Source organism: Corythoichthys intestinalis, chromosome 20 (assembly GCF_030265065.1).
Source record: "Corythoichthys intestinalis isolate RoL2023-P3 chromosome 20, ASM3026506v1, whole genome shotgun sequence".
In the NCBI taxonomy this organism is placed as follows: domain Eukaryota; kingdom Metazoa; phylum Chordata; class Actinopteri; order Syngnathiformes; family Syngnathidae; genus Corythoichthys; species Corythoichthys intestinalis.
This window is the reverse complement of record NC_080414.1, coordinates 23220485-23239501: the sequence shown is the minus strand read 5'-3', so window position 1 is coordinate 23239501 and position 19017 is coordinate 23220485. Positions and strand designations below refer to the sequence as shown.

The window sequence follows — 19017 nt, the reverse complement described above, 5'->3', positions numbered from 1 at the left end:
TGTTAGACGCGTCTCAGAAGCGGCTCAACACGACGCACGCGAAAAGAACGGCAGAGTTTATTATTTGACGTGAGACCCGACCCTCCTGCGTCAATACTACTACCGGTAGCTAGGATCGGGCAGACCGGAAGGCACTCGTGTAAAAATACGGTGGATCCGGTCGTTTTTCAAACTAATGCCCCTTCCCACTGAAACTAGTGGGTCAACGCGCGTTTTTCCAAGCCGATGCATCCCACTAGCAATTGGCATTTGGCACCTTTCCCATTGACGAAAAAAGCCGTGTCTTTTTTTTTTTCCACCCGTCTAACCCCCACCCCTCCTCAACCGTGCGTAAGGTGCGTGACGTCACCACGCTAAGATGCGCTTCGACAAGTGCGACCGAATTCATTCAATTCAAGGAAGTTAACAATGCAAAACAACACGGAAGCCTCCTTTCTGTTTGTGTTCTTTGTTTTCATGCTTTTTACTGCCTGCAAAATGGTCGAAATGCAGCAAAGGATCAACACTGTGTTTGTGCTGAGGCAATGTAGGCGACGTAAATTTTGGTTTGAAATTGAAAGGAGTCGTGTACGCCACAGAAGGAGGAGAAGAGCCTTTGTTTCGTCTGTTATGGCTATTGCTAACGCTGCTACACCGACTGTTCGCCGTGTGTGGATCCGGGCTAGAGCACATGGTTTTTGTTTTTTGTTATGACTCATCACGTACTAGCCTATGTCACCACGTAGATTAGGGTGTTGACTGTTGACCCGGGGTTTTGCTTTCACACTGCATGGCGATCAGAGCCGAGGTGATTTTAACGCGGGTCACTTGGCGGGTTGATTGACACGGGTCGAGGCGGGTCGCTGCACCTTTCTCTCTGCCACCAAAAGCCGATTGTTAGCGGGTTGACACGGGTTTTTTGGCCAGTGGGAAAGGGGTATAATATGCAATCGTTACCCACTTTTTGAGTCCATCAGATCTCTTGAGTGGTAGATCGGGGCACGGTTGACTTGTCTATGTTGATTTACTGCTGTCTTCCCTGCTATAATAATAACCAACACGGCCCCGTGTTCAATACAAAACCCTCCTACCACAACAAAATAAGTAGGGACTAATATTCACATAGGAACTAAAGTTAAACAACATAAAATATACAAAATAAATGAATAATACATCACATTTGTAAAATATAAACACATAATAAAATAAATAATAGCCCATCAAAAATAAAATAAATTGAAATGAGCTAAAACACCTGTAATTAAATAATAAGAATAATACACAGATCCTGCTTACACAATTAAATGTATTAATTTCTGTGTGGTGCTTTAACTTGAGAAAATCCACCAATAAAGCTTTTGAAAACTTCATTAAAAAAAAAAAAAAAGATTCATTGAGGCATTTGATTTGTAAAATACATGTTAAAATCTTTGTCACTGGGATTGATTTTCTCTTTAGCACAGGACATTTTTTCTTCTTTTTCAGAAAGAAAGCTCACCAATACGCAGGGTCTGAAAGGCAAATTGTTGTTGGATTATCTTCTAATACCTGCTACCTTTTGAGCAGAATTCTAGCTTTGTATAGGCTAATGTTCCTATTGTTGAAAGCACAAAGGTGTGTAATTTATATTTTGCATTTTGTTTTCTTACTTTACCGAAAATGAACCGAACCATGACCTCAAAACCGAGGTACGAACCGAACCGAGATTTTTGTGTACCGTTACACCCCTAATTATCGGGCCTATTAATATTAATTTTGGCACGGTGTCGGTGGATATGGGTTTGGGTGTTTGTTCCACTCTTGTTTTGACAGTGTGCAAAGTTTTGTTACTGTTCTAGAGGCCTTATTTTTCCATCACTGAGTGATGAACCTTACTATGGCAATTAACAAATGTTTGCACTTTACAGTGTTACGGTATGTTTACAAGTTCTTGAGAGGCCTTTTGGTTATTGATAGACTTGCTGTCTTATAATTGCCAGGTTAAGAAAGTTGTTTCATGGACCAAGATGACAAAAGTCTCCTATCCTGTTGAACCAAATGTTTTATCTGCTGACAAAGCACAATACCTGTTGGGTTTATGTTTGTTTTAGTTCTTTGCTTATTGTTCAGGGGAACACATCGTCAATGATATTGACTGATTGTGATTGACTGAAAGTATATTTATTTGAAAAAAATATTTTTGGACACTTTATTTGAAGTCAAAACTGTTCTTGTCTTTGTTTTGTTCATTATAATAATGTTAATGTCATCATGAAAATTCTGGTTAGGTCAAAGGCAAATCTATGCTGAATCCACCACTAGTATTTTTGACCTACAGATGTTCAAAACCTCAGGTGAATATACATTAAAAATTATGTATATAATATCGGTTATCATATCGGTATCGACCTTATGGAACATGAAGTTATCGATATCGGTTTCAAAAAATAGATATCGTGCACCCCTAGTAATTTGGGGGGGGGGGGGGGGGGTCCAAGAGTGAAAGCATATGGAATGTATGTGTCTCATATGTATGACACTTAAAAAGCTTAGAGTATCTTATTATCTTTGTAAAAAGAATGACACACGCGTGTTCAGGAGGTTTTTACTTCTCTTTGGCTAAAGTTTAAAATAGCACGAATTGATTCCCTGGTTTCTTTTTCAAGTTGAATCGTTTACTACTACTTCGCATTTGTTTGGTTCAGTGCAATGGGACATTGGATTTCATTGAATCAGAACTAGAAATGAGGTGTTTTAAAATGTTTTTGACCTGTTGCAAATAATACAATTTTAACATGAGAAAGTGAACCTTCAAAGGTGTTTATACGATTTAAGAGTAATGTATCAAAAGTTTCTAACATTTTGATAAATTACTGCTTTTCCAACTAATAATTAGCCAGTGTCTTTGAGAAAGTTCAGCCTGACTGTCGTTCCCTGGCCCCTTTCTTATCATATGGCAAACAATGTCAATGTGATTCAATAAAGCAGCTGGAAAGGGCATTGCTGACTGTTGATCGCCTTTTCTTCTTTTTTTTTTTTTTTTTTTAAGTTTAGGCGTTAATGTACGTTCACTGTTAAATTAACACTCTAATGATGTACATGTATGGTGCGGGTCCACTGTATTCATTTGTGCTCACTTGCTGCATGCAATAGGAAATCAATGTCATTTTTTTTCCCAGTAAAGCTGAAGAACACGCGCTCTGCTTCCCGCAACACATGCCTGCCATTAGTCGGAACACCCTCTCTGTTTTCCCACATGCTCACAGCATGAGTAGAGTGTTCACTCAGTCCTTCTGCAGGTGTGCGTGTGTGTGTATGCGCCTTTGTGTATGTGCGCCTGAGGAGCAACGTGCTTCAGTACAGCTGAGTGGGAGTGACCTGGCCTTAAGCCCTCCTCTCCTTTGCCGGAGCAAACGCCGCCCACCTCATTAGGATTGCACGGACCGTGGCGAGGGCTCGCCTCGCATGTGTTTGTGTGTCAGCGGGAGTGCACGTTTCACACGTGTGGCCACCGCAGTGGAGGAGCTCTAAGCTGCTTTGGCGGGTTTAGGAGGCCCGGCGTTCACCGCACGCCCCAAGGGGGTGACGGCATGGTGGAGCACCGGAGGTTAAGAGAAGCTGTCCCGCCAAGGCACTGAACTTTACGTGGTCTTAAACAAAAAGAAAAAGTGACGAGATGAATCAGTCAAGAAATTGCTGATGTGTTTTGTTAACGCTTGCCTAATTATCAAGAAAGAGGCTTTGTTTATTGGTCTTTGCAAGAATGCAATTAATGGGATGTGTTTCGGTTCTGAGTAACTGATTGCTTATTTATGCTGCATGCTATAAAAAATGGATAAATAAAAAATCAGATCACAACTGTTGCGAGGGCAACTGAATGCCACTTGTAATCAGATTCTGGGGCCAATCGATCTGCTGACAAAAGCTAGCTCAAACACAACTTTCAGAGGGTGTCATTCTCTTTTTGACACGGTGCGAGAAGGGTCTGTTTTCATTTGAATGACTCATATACAGTGTTGTCACAGATTAAAAAGTAATTTAATTATAGATTAGGCCTAAAGAAGTAATCTGGTTACTTTACTGATTACTATCAAAGTAAGTTACTTTAGAAATAATTTATCTATAAAATGTACGTAAAGGCTGGTTGCAAACTGTAGAAATGCTGGCTGTCTCGTTACCTGTAGGCTTTGTTTAGAGTTGTGTCGCGTTGTGCTGTAATTTCAAGTGGTTCCTTGAATTGGATGAGAGTTTTTAGCGGTCGATAGTCTTTTTGAGCCTGCGCAAAGTTTGCAATTAAGAGCACAAATGGGTGGTGGGTAGGTGGTTACTCATGGGGTAAAGGTGGACTTTTTTAAGGTAGACTGGCAACTCTTTGAGTGTCATAATCATTGCTGATTCTCGGGTACACATACTTATGATCCCCAGTAAATTACAAATAAATGATTGAAAAATTATACAATGTGAGTTCCGTATTTGTTTTTAGATTATGTCTCTATCAGTGGAAATGCCTCTACTGATTGAAATTTCAGACCTTTACCTATTTTCTATGTGGCTGAACTTGCAAAATCACAAAGGGCGCAAATGCCATATTGGCCCGAATATAAGACTGTGTTTTTTGCATTGAAATAAGACTGAAAAAGAGGGGGTCGTCTTATATTCGCGGTCTAGACATTATACCCATTCACGACGCTAGATGGCGCCAGATATCATTGAAGCGATGTTCTGTCATGACAGATCTCAGCTACTCTCAAGTTTAACCAGTTTGCATTATTTTATTGCAGTGTTTTCCTTATTCAGATTTGTTTCAAGACTACAGTTACAGTCAGACTTCACTTTGATGGTTAATGCAGTTATCGCAATTTTGTTGTTTTATCACAATAAATTGGTTTATTTACATTTCAAAAGCCAGAAGCCATTCATTTCCGAATGTGATTGCACTTTAGTTTACATATTTAAAGATAATCAGATATTAAGATTTGAATGAGGCAAAATAACATGCTTTTTCTCTCAAATATATTGTTATAATCATTTGTTTCGGATGCACTGTAATTATTTTCTGTATAAAAATTGGTGTTCAAAAAGTCTTTTTTTTTTTTTTTCTTTTTTTTTTTTCCAAACTTAAGTCTTGAAAAAGAGGGGGTCCTCTAATAATCAGGGCCGTCTTATATTCGGGCCAATACGGTACTTCTGCTCCTCACTGCATATTATCTGTAACTTCAACGTAGTTCCTTGAGAAGAATTACTACTTTCATATTATCCATGACTTTAGTGGAATTGTGTGGCATTACTGAAAGAGGATTGAATAAATATAAGCATGTTTTACCAGGGAGTAGCTGAGGGGAAAAAAATGCAAACGGGCCAAACTTGTGAATTGCAAGCCTATTATCTATCAATAAATGTTCATTGTTTTGTTGTCATATACTGTACGTTGTATTACACTGAGATGCAACGACAGACTTCTGTCCTGCCCAAGTTTCTTAAACTTAAGTTTTGTCAATGTACAGTTTTAATTTAAAAGTGGAGCTATCCGCTTAGTGAACTTGCAAGTTTTCTAGATGGAAGCACGCACACACACATCCCCCAGTGTGCAGAGAGCGCGTGTCTTCCTGCAGAACTTGGATGTTCCTCCCTCCTCCAATTCAGTGCACGTCCAGAGCCGGAATATCAGGTTTCCTGCCTTGCTTTGCACACTTTGTACTCTCAAGCCTCACCTTTTTGTTCCTGCTCCGTCAGCACACAGCGGCACCACATCAGGGCGCTCTCCGAGGATATTACCCACTGGCTAAAAGTGTCGCCACTGTTGTTCCGGTTGCTAGGCGATCATAATTAACATTGCAGGAGTTGTATTTGAACAATACACAGGGAACCCATACTAGTCAGAATCCTTTTTTTTTTTTTTTTTTTTTAATCCCATGTGTGCACACGTTTCATTCACGTTTCATATTCTTTCCTGCGCATGGAACCCCAGATGACCTCCGCCATGGCGCCAGCTGAGGCCTGGCACTGCAAGCAAGGAAGAGGAGGTGGAGGAAAGGCGGGGTAAGGGAGGGTACCAAGGGAGAGAGGATGACGAAAAAGGGGAGAATTTATGAAGTTATTATAAGGAAATAGAGGACGAGCATAAAACAATGAATGGGTGGATCTGGTTTAGTTTGGAATGAATTGCTCCTGTGCGCACTCTGCTTTTGATCTTATGAGGCCGCGCCGGAGGTGAAAGCTGCCAATGCAATCAGCTGCGCCAGAAAACAAGTTTGTTGTTGCATTGTAGGTCAACTCAACCATTTTCCCCCCCGCTCTCTCTCTTTTTGAAATGCGATCCAAGTCCGTGAGACGTCACAGGGTGCAGATTCTGGAATGCTCTGCGTAGATGGAGGCTGGGCCTTATCTGTAATCACTCAGGCGGTGACTATTTGTTCTGCAAAACGGCACATATCTTACATAAGCAGACGTGTGAGAAGCCACAACAGTAATGTTTTTCAAAAGTAGATCTTGATTAGGTGTACGCCTTCAGACTTTAAACATTTTTTTTTTTTTAATTGTGAGATGCATATAATGAAACGTATGTGTTTTTAGTGATCTTAGAGTTTAATGTCTTTCAGATTACACCACATATTGATGAGTTGGCGAATATAAAACTTGAACAGGTCTACGACTTAGGGCTGCAGCTATCGATTATTTAACGGGTATGTCAACCCCTGGGGAAATGTTAATATTCCATCTGTTATCCATAAACTCATGCCTTTTGTATTCATATCATGACACTTCGTGTAATTACACACAAGAAAATGAGAGAAATTTGGATCGATTGTCAAGCTAAAACGACCAGTGTAGGTTCACTATCCTCTTCCCCTCACTATCCACTCGCTCTCGCTATATGATTGGCCGAAGAGTCGAAATGCTCTCCCGTGATTGGCCGAGAGTCGAAATGCTCTCCCGTGAAATGCCTGTTTAAAAATGTTCCCGTTGTTACTTCTTGCGTTCGCTTAAAAGTGCTCATTTAAAAAGGAAAATCGATGGATGATACTACACACAGAGCGTATTATTAACAAATGCTAAAGTTGTATATTCATATAGCGAGAATAAGGAACGTCACTGACAAGCGCAGGCCCCCGCGCGAGTGGATAGTGAGGGGACTAGGATAGTGCGCCAACACCGGCGCCTGAGATCTGGCAGATTGTGTGCGTGACGTCATTACAAGTGAAGAGAGTGCCACCGGCCACTAGGGGGGCAGCACCTGTCTGCATCAATATAATTCCTTCTAGTGAGGGGAGAATTAGGGGTGTTTTGAGCTGTTTATGTAGTTGCATTGTGTTCATCCTGCTCTGCACATATTCCAGGTTCCCTCATGAAGAAACACCCCTCCTTGTCAATAAAAGAGGATTCAGAATTGACAGTGAGAGGGGTGTTTCTTCAACAAGAGAAAGGCTCAGTGCTTTAATACTGAATGGCGGCGATGATGGCAGACAATTTCGTTTCTAGTTCCAGCGACGAATCCGACGTAGAAGGACGTAACAAATGTTCATCTTATGGTGACGAGGAGAGTTACGAAGCTTTAATTGGAGTTTTAGGTTACCAATTTGAGCACAAACGAGCGCAAATGCAGCGTAATGAAACGGTCATTGAGGGGGGGCAATGACACTGATGAAACGTCGGATATGATATGTTTTTTATTATAGAAGAGTACTCACTCTGGCCATTTCCAGCTTAGCAACTACCCTCCTTTGCTTTGCCTGGGATGGTGAGGTGGTCTCATCAGTGGCAGTCTTCGTCCTCTTTCTTCGTGTCTTGGGACATTTAGATGGCTGTGCGTGTATGTTGGGCACCCCATCTGCTTTGAGCAGCAATCTTTTAGCAAAACCCGATTACACTTGTCCATAGTTCGAGAAGCTTTCAGGTGGAAAATGCGCACCATGCAAAACCGTGCCAGAAAAGTTAACCCTCTTTGCACAGACGAACTTTACCCATTGTCTGCGTAGTCCAGCTCTTTTTTCCGCGTTCGGGAACTCATGGATACTATATTCTGATAAATAGCTATTTGTACACCACATAGCACAGCAGTTTTGAACCATTTTAGTGATGTTTTGGTCAAACAAACCCGAACGATACTCTCTCGTCGATAAAAAACAATGGCATCTGGCGCCGCCTCGACTGTCATTCACTTATAGTGACGTCGCCGCACCATTCAGCTGTTTCCGGAACGCTTTCGGAAATGTTCGTCATTTTCGATCTATTTTCGATAATTGCTCATTAATGTGATTTTTTTTGTTAACTTTATCAATATTTGTTATCTTGGCACATAACGGTTCTATTGGGTGTCTCACACCCCCTTTGCGTTTTCATACCCTTTAAGTAATCGATGAATCTGTTGATTAGTTAGTTCAAATAATTGAGTAATCTGAATAAAAACACTAACCCAATGTGTTGCAGAGCAAATTTAAGATGTAGAACAAAGACGTGTTTATGCTCGCAATAACATTTATTATGGTTTGCTAAGAATGCACTTTCCGAGTTAATCACAGCTTAAAAATTAATTAATCGTTGTTAATTGCATTTCAAACCATCTATAAAATATGCCATATTTTTCTGTAAATTATTGTTGGAATGGAAAGATAAGACACAAGACTGATACACTGTATATACATTCAACATACTGTACATAAGTACTGTATTTGTTTATTATAACAATAAATCAACAAGATGGCATTAACATTATTAACATTCTGTTAAAGCGATCCATGGATAAAAAGACTTGTAGTCCTTAAAAGATAAATGTTAGTGCAAGTTATAGAAATTTTATATTAAAACCCTTCTTAATGTTTTCGTTTTAATAAAGTTTGTAAAATTTTCCATCAAAAAATAAACTAGTAGCTCGCCATTGTTGATGTCAATAATTACACACTGCTCATGGTGCTGAAACCCATATAATCAGTCGCACCCAAGCGCCAGCAGAGGGCGACAAAACCCCCAAAAACACAAGTGGCAAGGGGAAATGACACCGTGCTGTCATTTTAATCTGTTTGAGCGGGGCATGTGCGTTAAATACGTCAAATATTTTAACGTGATTTAAAAAATTAATTACCGCCCGTTAACGTGATAATTTTGACAGCCCTAATTAAAATACCTGAATTTAGCCTCAAACATCATTAAAAAAAAAATCATGAAGATATAAGTACAACAATAGAACAATTGGCTAACTTGCATAGCAAAGGCCCGCTAGCTTAAATGCTATAAAATACTTTTTTTTTTTTTTTTTTTTTTTTTTTTTTGATGCTCAACAAATCATTCAAACACATATTCCCACACACAAAAAAACGTTAAATATTTCTCGAAACTAAATTACGAATGGATGAACAAACATATTAGCTCAAACAAAAACTTACAACCTTATGTCGGTCTTAACAGGGAGCAGCTGGATTTAGCCATGTTAGACGAGTTATGTCATATGCACTGTTGCCACTAAAGGGCAGTGTATCCACCCAAATCAATAAAAGTAAATGAACACTTTAAAGACAATTCGTTACAACGCCAATCTAATTAAACGGATGATTGAAGCAGTAAAATTTGATTCGAAGCTTTTTTGTATTTAAATTACTCAATTTAATCGGTGCAGCACTGCTACAATTGCTTACCATTGCTAACACAACCTGCACCACAGGATAATATGTTAGAGACAATTAGCCCAGTTATGTCTGTGATTGCAGCAAATTCTTGAATTTGGCCGAGTTGAATTGATGTCATTATGTGTGTACCCAACTCTAGTTATGCTTTGACAGATTTGGTTTTAACCGCACACCACACACACAAGGACTTGTGATCGTAAATTATATCGAGGGTTAACATTTTCCATAAATCGGCAAGGAAGAAATACTCATCACATTCCACACCACAGGAGAATTACTCAGGATAACCTTTCACGGACAAAAAAAATTAAGTGATTGTTGATGTCTTTTGTTCATTTGCATTCAAATTAACTCATCTAAATCTATCTGTATTGTAGCCTAACAATGGAAACTAGAAATTAGAATGTAGAATTCAACTAAAATTTTCTTCCTAAGTCAAAAAACAAGCAAATAAAAAACTGTATTGTGCGATTACCTTCAAAAAATATTTTGAAAAGAGACACAGCATGTGAAATCCTGCATCAGATATGTATAAAATCCTCATTTCAGCCTCCATTGGCCTTGGTCAGCTAGTCGTCTTCACCTTTAATGTATTTGGCCCGATTTAGTCTGCCGGAGCTTTATGGGGGCCGTTTGCTAGTTCTGCTTTCTCAAGGCCGATCAGCGGCATGCACCTGGGATATTAGTCCACTTTGATATCATTCGCGGGCCGCAAATTTAATCTGCAGCCTGTTGTTATGGCTAGTAAACCTTTCTCATTGTTTGGTTACACCATGACTTAGCCGGGGAGGAAGCATAAGGTGAACAGACATTGAACCGATCAAGATTGTTTATAGCATTTAGTCTGCTAATTCATTTTCAATCAGTGCTTCATACTAGCCACGTTTACATGCTGACTTTTATTCATACCGATTCAAATCATTCCGAATGGAAATTTCACATCAGCTGTTTACATGTCACTTCATCTATTCCGATCCAGCGTTTACATGTGTCTGCCTTTATTCCGAAAGGACGTTTGACAACTGCCGTCTGACATGCGCAGATTAATCAAAACAAAGCGTCACGTTGCAAAACATGGAGATCGATCGTCAGATCAGCTGCTGTTTTAACTTTTCGAGTGGAAACAAAACTTCAGAGTGATACGCCGTTCATTTAAAAAGTTGTGTGGGTGCGCTGTGCGTGTGCTTGGAAGCCATGTTGCAAGTGACGTTACTTACGTCACCAAGTGACGTCACCACGTCAGTACGGACCATGTGCAGAAAGAATGCAAACAGACACCATTCTGCTTCCCTGTTTACATGATATAATTTTACTTCTAATCGGTTTGGGAAAAGGAATATTCCACCCCTGTGAATCGGAATGAAATTCAAAAAAATCCCCCCCAAAAAATCCATTCGGTTTGGGCCTGTTCATTCCGAATGAGGTGTTTATATGGAACACATTTATTCGGTTTGAACAAATATTCCGATTGTAATTGGAATATTTGGCTCCATGTAAACGTGGCAATTGTTTTTGGGCGGCAACTGCTCATTGAGAAGGACTTTGGCTTGATTTACAGCAGACATGTCCAAAGTCCGGCCCGGGTGCCATATGCGGCCCGTGGTCAAATTTCATCCGGCCCCCAGCCTCTGTCATAAAAACTGACCCGCACACAGACTTAATAAATTGGTGAGCAGTACTGCTACCAGCATATGAAGTAGCTTACACACTAAATGCTGCTCCTCATTTACCCACTAAAAGGCAGCAGCACTTTAAGCAACATTACCCCGTCTTACCCTTTATTCCCCATTTCTAAAATGGCGACAATCAACAGAAAAAAGAAAGTTGACTGTGACGGCTGCCGCTTCAAGGATAGGTGGAAATTGGACTATTTCTTCTCTAAAATACGCAACAACTGTTTCTGCGTCATCTGCAAAGAGACAGTCACTGTTTTTAAAGAGTTCAATGTGAGGCGATATTACCAAACAGGACACGATACGTAGCGAGAAATTGAAGCAATTTGAAGCTAGTTTAATTTTACAGCAACAGTATTTTGCAAGAGCCTGAGAGTCGACAGAGAACGCCAAAATGGATAGTTGCGAGATTGTTGAAATAATTAATTTAGGGCTGTCAAACGATTAAAAATTTTTAATCGAGTTAATCACAGCTTAAAAATTAAGTAATCGTAATTAATCGCAATTCAAACCATCTATAAAATATGCCATATTTTTCTGTAAATTATTGTTGGAATGGAAAGACACAAGACTGATATATACATTCAACATACTGTACATAAGTACTGTATTTGTTTATTATAGCAATAAATCAACAAGATGGCATTAACAATAACATTCTGTTAAAGCGATCCATGGATAGAAAGACTTGTAGTTCTTAAAAGATAAATGTTGGTACAAATTATAGAAATTTTATATTAAAACCCCTCTTAATGTTTTCGTTTTAATAAAATTTGGAAAATTTTCAATCAAAAAATAAACTTGTAGCTCGCCATTGTTGATGTCAATAATTACACAACGCTCATGGTGCTGAAACCCATAAAATCAGTCGCACGCAAGCGCCAGCAGAGGGCGACAAAACAAAAAACACAAGTAACAAGTGGACATAAAACTGTGCTGTCATTTTAATCTGTTTGAACGGGGCATGTGCGTTAATTGCGTCAAATATTTTAACGTGATTAATTTAAAAAATTAATTACCGCCCGTTAGCGCAATAATTTTGACAGCACTAAATTAATTAAAAAAAAAATAATAATACAGCAAAAAAACAGAATGGCCTGCTAAAATTTGCTTAAATATATTGTTCTACGTAAAGGACGTCAGCCATGGTCGGCCCTCCACATTTTTACCACACCAAATCTGGCCCCCTTTGCAAAAAGTTTGGACACCACTGATTTACAGTGCAGGTATAAATGCCCAGTTCCAATTTCCATATGTATTTGTAGTGATTCATATCAAATACAGTGTATCACAAAAGTGAGTACACTCCTCGCATTTCTGCTGATATTTAAGTATATGGCGGAAAACACAGACAAGACTGAAAAAGCAGTTTCTCCTCTTGCACTCCTCTTTAAAAGAAACTGCTTTATTTTAAACCGAAACAACAGTTGTGTTTGATAGTACAATATGTCGTTATGCTGACATAGCAGACTCATGGCACATTAAGCCCGCGAACTATTTTTAATTCACCCGTTTTACCCTGAAAACCCCCATTTACAGACGTCGCGCAACCGCTTTTGTTTCAACCCAGCCATAAAATTTATTATTCAAAATGTCATTTTTAGCTTAGAATCATTAATACATGTCTAATATTTCGTTTAAAAAAAAAAAAAAAAAAAAAAGCGACTTTAAAAAATTATTCAATCGCATATTTTAAACTTTTAAACAAATGACGTCACAGAAAAATGGCGTCTGTAAAAAAGTCACGGATATTTACCTCATAACTATGGCTTAATTGTATTTTTTTTTGTTATTGTCGCATTTTCTTCAATATGTTAGATGATAAATAATCGATCCAACCAAAGAAAAATTGAAAGAAATAAAAAAAGTTTAAAAAGGTAAATATATGAAAAAGAAAATGTCGACCACTCCTTGATGTCTGCGATTTCTGCATCGCGACCCTTGTTATATTACCATGTTTCACCCATAAAATCCCCCCAAAATGCAGCTGTGGCCTTTCACAGCTATGTCTTGACACTTAGTGATACATGCGACATGGAGTTTTTGGATCGAAACAAGGTAAGTACGCGATAATATCTCGTTAAAGTCATGGCGTCTGTAGTTCTGCTCTCGCGTGCTCTCTCACCTCCAGATATGGTTTTGCTGTTTAAATTTTTTTATTTTTTTTAAATGCTCTCTTGTTCAAAATTTTTCTTCCCCCAGAAAATTCAGATTTTAAGCTTTCCAATTATGTATCACACATGTATATCGGACCATTTTGAAATTTGGCCAAATTGGGGGTCTCAGAGTGGAACTTCAAGTCACTTGAGTGTTTTCCGCCATATCTTTTCATGGGACAACACTGACAAAAAGAAAATTTGACATAATAAAAAGTAGTCTGTGTGCAGCTTAGATAATAGTTTATCTATTTTCCCCTCAAAATAACTCAAAATATAGTCATTAATATCTAAACCCCTGGCAACAAAAGTGAGTACACCCCTTAGAAACGTACATCCCTAAATGTCCAAATTGAGTACTGCTTGTTATTTTCCCTCCAAAATGTCATGTGACTCCTTACAGGAGTGCTGTCAGCATTGCTGCAGAGATTGGAGAGGTGGGGGGTTAGCCTGTTTGTGCTCAGACCATACGCTGCACTCTACATCAAATTGGTGTGCATGGCTGTCATCCCAGGAGGAAGCCTCTTCTGAAGACGGTACACAAGAAAGCCCGCAAACAGTTTGCTGAAGACAAAGCACATGGATTACTCGAACCGTGTCCTATGGTCTGAAGAGACGGCGGGCTTTCTTGTCTTTTGGACATTTAGGGATGTGAATTTTTTCATAGGTTTGTACTCAGTTTTGTTGCCAGGGGTTTAGATACAGTTATGGCCAAAAGTTTACATACACTTGTGAAGAACATAATGTCATGGCTCTCTTGAGTTTCCAGTTATTTCTACAACTCTGATTTTTCTCTGATAGAGTGATTGGAACAGATACTTCTTTGTCACAAAAAACATTCTAGAAGTTTGGTTCTTTTATGACTTTATTATGGGTGAACAGAAAAAAGATCACATCTGCTGGGTCAAAAATATACATACAGCAGCACTAATAATTGGGAACATGTTCCTTGGCCATTTTCACTTCAATTAGGCGCTTTTGGTAGCCATCCACAAGCTTCTGGCAAGCTTCTGGTTGAATCTTGGACCACTCCTTTTGACAGAATTGGTGCAGTTCAGTTAAATTTGATGGCTTTCTGATATGGACTTGTTTCTTCAGCATTGTCCACAAGTTCTCAGTGGGGTTTAAGTCAGGACTTTGGGAAGGCCATTCGAAAACCTTAATTCTAGCCTGATTTAGCCATTCCATTACCACTTTTGATGTGTGTTTGGGGTCATTGTCCTGTTGGAACACCCAACTGCGCCCAAGACCCAATCTTCGGGCTGATGACGTTAGGTTATCTTGAAGAATTTGAAGGTAATCCTCCTTCTTCATTATCCCATTTACTCTCTGTAAAGCACCAGTTCCATTGGGAGCAAAACAGCCCCACAGCATAATACTACCACCACCGTGCTTGACGGTAGGTATGGTGTACTTGGGGTTAAAGGCCTCACCTTTTCTCCTCCAAACATATTGCTGGGCATTGTGGCCAAACAGCTCGATTTTTGTTTCCTCTGACCACAGAACTTTCCTCCAGAAGGTCTTATCTTTGTCCATGTGATCAGCAGCAAACTTCAGTCGAGCCCTAAGGTGCCGCTTTTGGAGCAAGGGCTTCCTTCTTGCACGGCAGCCTCTCAGTCCATGGAGATGCAAAACACGCGTGACTGTGGACACTGACACCTGTGTTCCAGCAGCTTCTAATTCTTGGCAGATCTGCTTTTTGGTGGTTCTCGGTTGAATCTTCACCCTCCTGACCAATTTTCTCTCAGCAGCAGGTGATAGCTTGCGTTTTCTTCCTGATCGTGGCAGTGACAAAACAGTGCCATGCACTTTATACTTACAAACAATTGTTTGCACTGTTGCTCTTGGGACCTGCAGCTGCTTTGAAATGGCTCCAAGTGACTTTCCTGACTTGTTCAAGTCAATGATTCGCTTTTTCAGATCCATGTATGTATATTTTTGACCCAGCAGATTTGATCACTTTTTCTGTTAACCCATAATAAAGTCATAAAAGAACCAAACTTCATGAATGTTTTTTGTGACAAAGAAGTATCTGTTCCAATCACTCTATCGGAGAAAAATCAGAGTTGTAGAAATACTGTAACTGGAAACTCAAGAGAGCCATGACATTATGTTCTTCACAAGTGTATGTAAACGTTTGACCACAACTGTATTAATGGCTATATTTTGAGTTATTTTGAGGGGAAAATAAATTAACTCTCTTACGTGAGCTGCACACAGACTACTTTTCATTGTGTCAAAGTTTCATTTCGTCAGTGTTGTCCCATGAAAAGATATACTTAAATATCTGCAGAAATGCGAGGGGTGTACTCACTTTTGTGATACTGTATGTGTTCAGTCTTTATTTATTCATCTATGCTTTTGCTGTAGTTTAGAAATGCAGTTTTAAAAACATATACAGTATGCTTATATTAGGTAACACCTTATTTGACCTCGATGTCATAAGCAGTGTTGTTAATGTTACTTTAAAAAAGTAATTAGTTGGTTACAAATTATTTCTCCCAAAAAGTAATTGAGTTAGTAACTCTGTTACCTCAGTGTAAGAGTAATTTGTTACTCGTCGAAGTAACTTATGTTACATTTCATGTTCTACATGTTATTACATGATCCATTCTGTAACGTCTTTCACATCAAATATGTTTATATTAACTGATTTAATTGAACTGTCTTTTTCATTCCAAAAAACTTAGGTCATGCTTTTTACATTTTAAAAACATTCACCTGTATGAGTGTAATGGTATACAAACTTTAACTTTCAAATGCTGTGAGTATAAAGCCTTTTTTCCCCCTTTCGTACTGAACCCACACCTAACCGTGAGCCCCGTACTGAGGTATATACTGAACCGTGACTTGTATGTACCGTCACACTCCTAATATATGTAAAGATACATTTTTCAATATGCATGTGAGGCTCTGAATCTCTCCCCTCTCCTATTTTTGCTCTAGTTGTTTCGATTTAAAATAATAATCACACAAGGTTTATGGATATGTCATTCAAGAAAAGTTTAGGGCAAGTGACTATTTTTGGGAATAAACAACAAACAAATTATTTATACTGTAGCATCTCAAGGATAACACCCCCATTTGGTGATGATAATGCATACTTGACAGGAAAAAAGTCCATTATTTTCTTTTTTCAATTAATTGTACCCACCTAAACGCCACAAACTGTATGTTCAAAAAAAAAAAAAAAAAGAAAAAAAATTGCCCTAGAGTTTAAGATGACGCTCGCCACGCTAAATGCTAATGCTAGCGAGAACGCAAATGCTATGCTAACCCTCGGAGCCATTTAGCATAGCGTTTGCAGTGGCGTCACCCCCCGCTCTTCTCTCTGTGTCTCGTGTGTCATTCAACCAAATTGTAGCAACGCACGCAATCATATCCTCAGTAACGGTTATGGTGTTGCAAAGATGGGAAAAGTGATTAATTAGATTTCTCACTACTGACAATAATAACGCCTTTAGTAATGCTGTTATACTCTAACGCCGTTATTAACGACACTGGTCATCACCTCCAAATTCCATATAGTCCTTGTCCGATCCGTGTCGCTCCATTCCGAATGACGCAACAAAGAGGTTCCTACTTTAATCAATGCAAGGTAGTCCACATCATCCGCTCAGCTCGGGTTCTGCTTGAGTCCATCCTCTCCGGTATGTCAAACCAAAAATATAGACGAGGTCTATTTTCCGGTCTATCAACCTGCGTCCGGATCAAGACCTGCTGTTTGGCATGCACCAAACAGAAAATAAAACATGCACTTCTCCGTTTTGTGCATGTATCCTCGAATGTATAGACCGGATGAGACGTATGCATTAAGTATTGGGCTACACAGCCCGCACCTGGGCAGTCCGCAACTCATCGGAGCTGAGCTTTGACGGACTCTGTGGTATTTCAGGGTAAGACTGTCATAAGACCGTCATAATTATGACATGACACCGTCATGTACCTTAATGAATGCTTATGACAGATGTCATTAAGTGTCCTAACCATAACACAGTTCTTAAACTCTAATCCCAACTGAAAGACATAAAAAAATCTCAATACTGCATCACTATTGACATAGGCTAAATTCATACCGTAGTTCTTCGAATCTGATTTTTTCATGTTTTTCCGACTCGAGTCAGGCATTAACATGACTGTCTGAACGGGATCGGTCGCATTAAAGTGGACCATTTCAAATTCAATCTAGGTCACTTTCGTATGTGGTTAAAATCCGTTCTGGGCCACATTTTTCCTAAATGGCTGCGGTCTGAACTGCCAAGTCCCCCAAATCGGAATTCATGCAGCAATTACATCAGCAAAAAGCAAGAGAGACTGGGTGCTACGATAGCGATGGAGCTGGTCATTAGCGTTAGCGCCTAGCTTGAACGCGGCTTTAAGGGAAGATGCGAGCTTGACAACAGTCATAAAAAAAGAAAACGGAGGGGGATAAGCTTGAGAATGCTCGGTTTTCTTTCTGTGCTCCAAATGAGCAAAGTTTCAAAATTGCTTACACGGATGGGATTCAGGGCAAACTGTCCGTGTATGCGTGCGTCATGCACGCACTATCAATCCATATAAACTTTGAATAAAAGACTAAACGGGGATTATTTATGTCTGTTATTTGTGTCCTCTTTTTGGAAATCAAAATATGATCACCCTGGAATGACGTTGAGCCAGCATTTGTTTTGATGCTCTTGCGCATGCGGGTCAGTTTACACAGCGCATCTCGGACTGCGAATTAGTGCGCATGTGTGATACTTGAATGGGCTCAATGGACAAAGGCAGTCTGAACGGGCACCCCCCCTAAAAAAAAAAAACACGACGCAAAAATCGGAATTGTGCATTAAGACCTGCGGTATGAACCTAGCTATAATGTACTCAATGACACTCAATGACATCTGTCGCAAGCCCTAATTTATATTCATGACAGGTGTCATGTCATCATTATGACACTTTTATGATACAGAGTTCAAATAAAGTGAAACTATTCATTGTATGTGGCTGTAGCGCGTCACATTCTTAAAAGAATTGTCGGTTGTACAAAAATAAAATTCTTAATAAATATAAAAAATTCAATATATGGTTGTTTTTTTGTGTTTGTTTCCTGAAAAATCTGGAAATTACGAGGGGTATTAAAAAATTAATGCACCCAACTTTATTATGTATAAACAAATTATAAAAGCAACATGTATTATACCGTATTAGCCCGAATATAAGACAGTGTTTTTTGCATTGAAATAAGACTGAAAAAGAGGGGGCCGTCTTAAATTCGCGGTCTATACCCATTCACAACGCTGGATGGCGCCAGTTATCGTTGAAGGGATGTTCTGTCATGACAGATCTCAGCTACTCTCCCCATTCACGACGCTACATGGTGCCAGATATCATTGAAGCGATGTTCTGTCATGATAGAGCTCAGCAACTCTCAAGTTTAACCAGTTTGCATTTTTTATTGCAATGTTTTTCCCTCTTCAGATTTTTTCCAAGACTACAGTTAGTTAGACTTCACTTTGATGGTTAATGCAGTAAATGCAATTTTGTTGTTTTATCACACTAGATTGGTTTATTTACATTTCAAAAACCAGACGCCATTCATTTACGAATGTGATTGCACTTTAGTTTACATAT

General features: G+C 39.2%; 1 long non-coding RNA gene across 1 annotated transcript in view; it reads left to right on the top strand.

The window, feature by feature from the left end:
• Positions 1-19017, top strand: part of LOC130908561 (uncharacterized) — a 201447-nt gene that overhangs the window by 28061 nt on the left and 154369 nt on the right. The window lies entirely within an intron of this gene.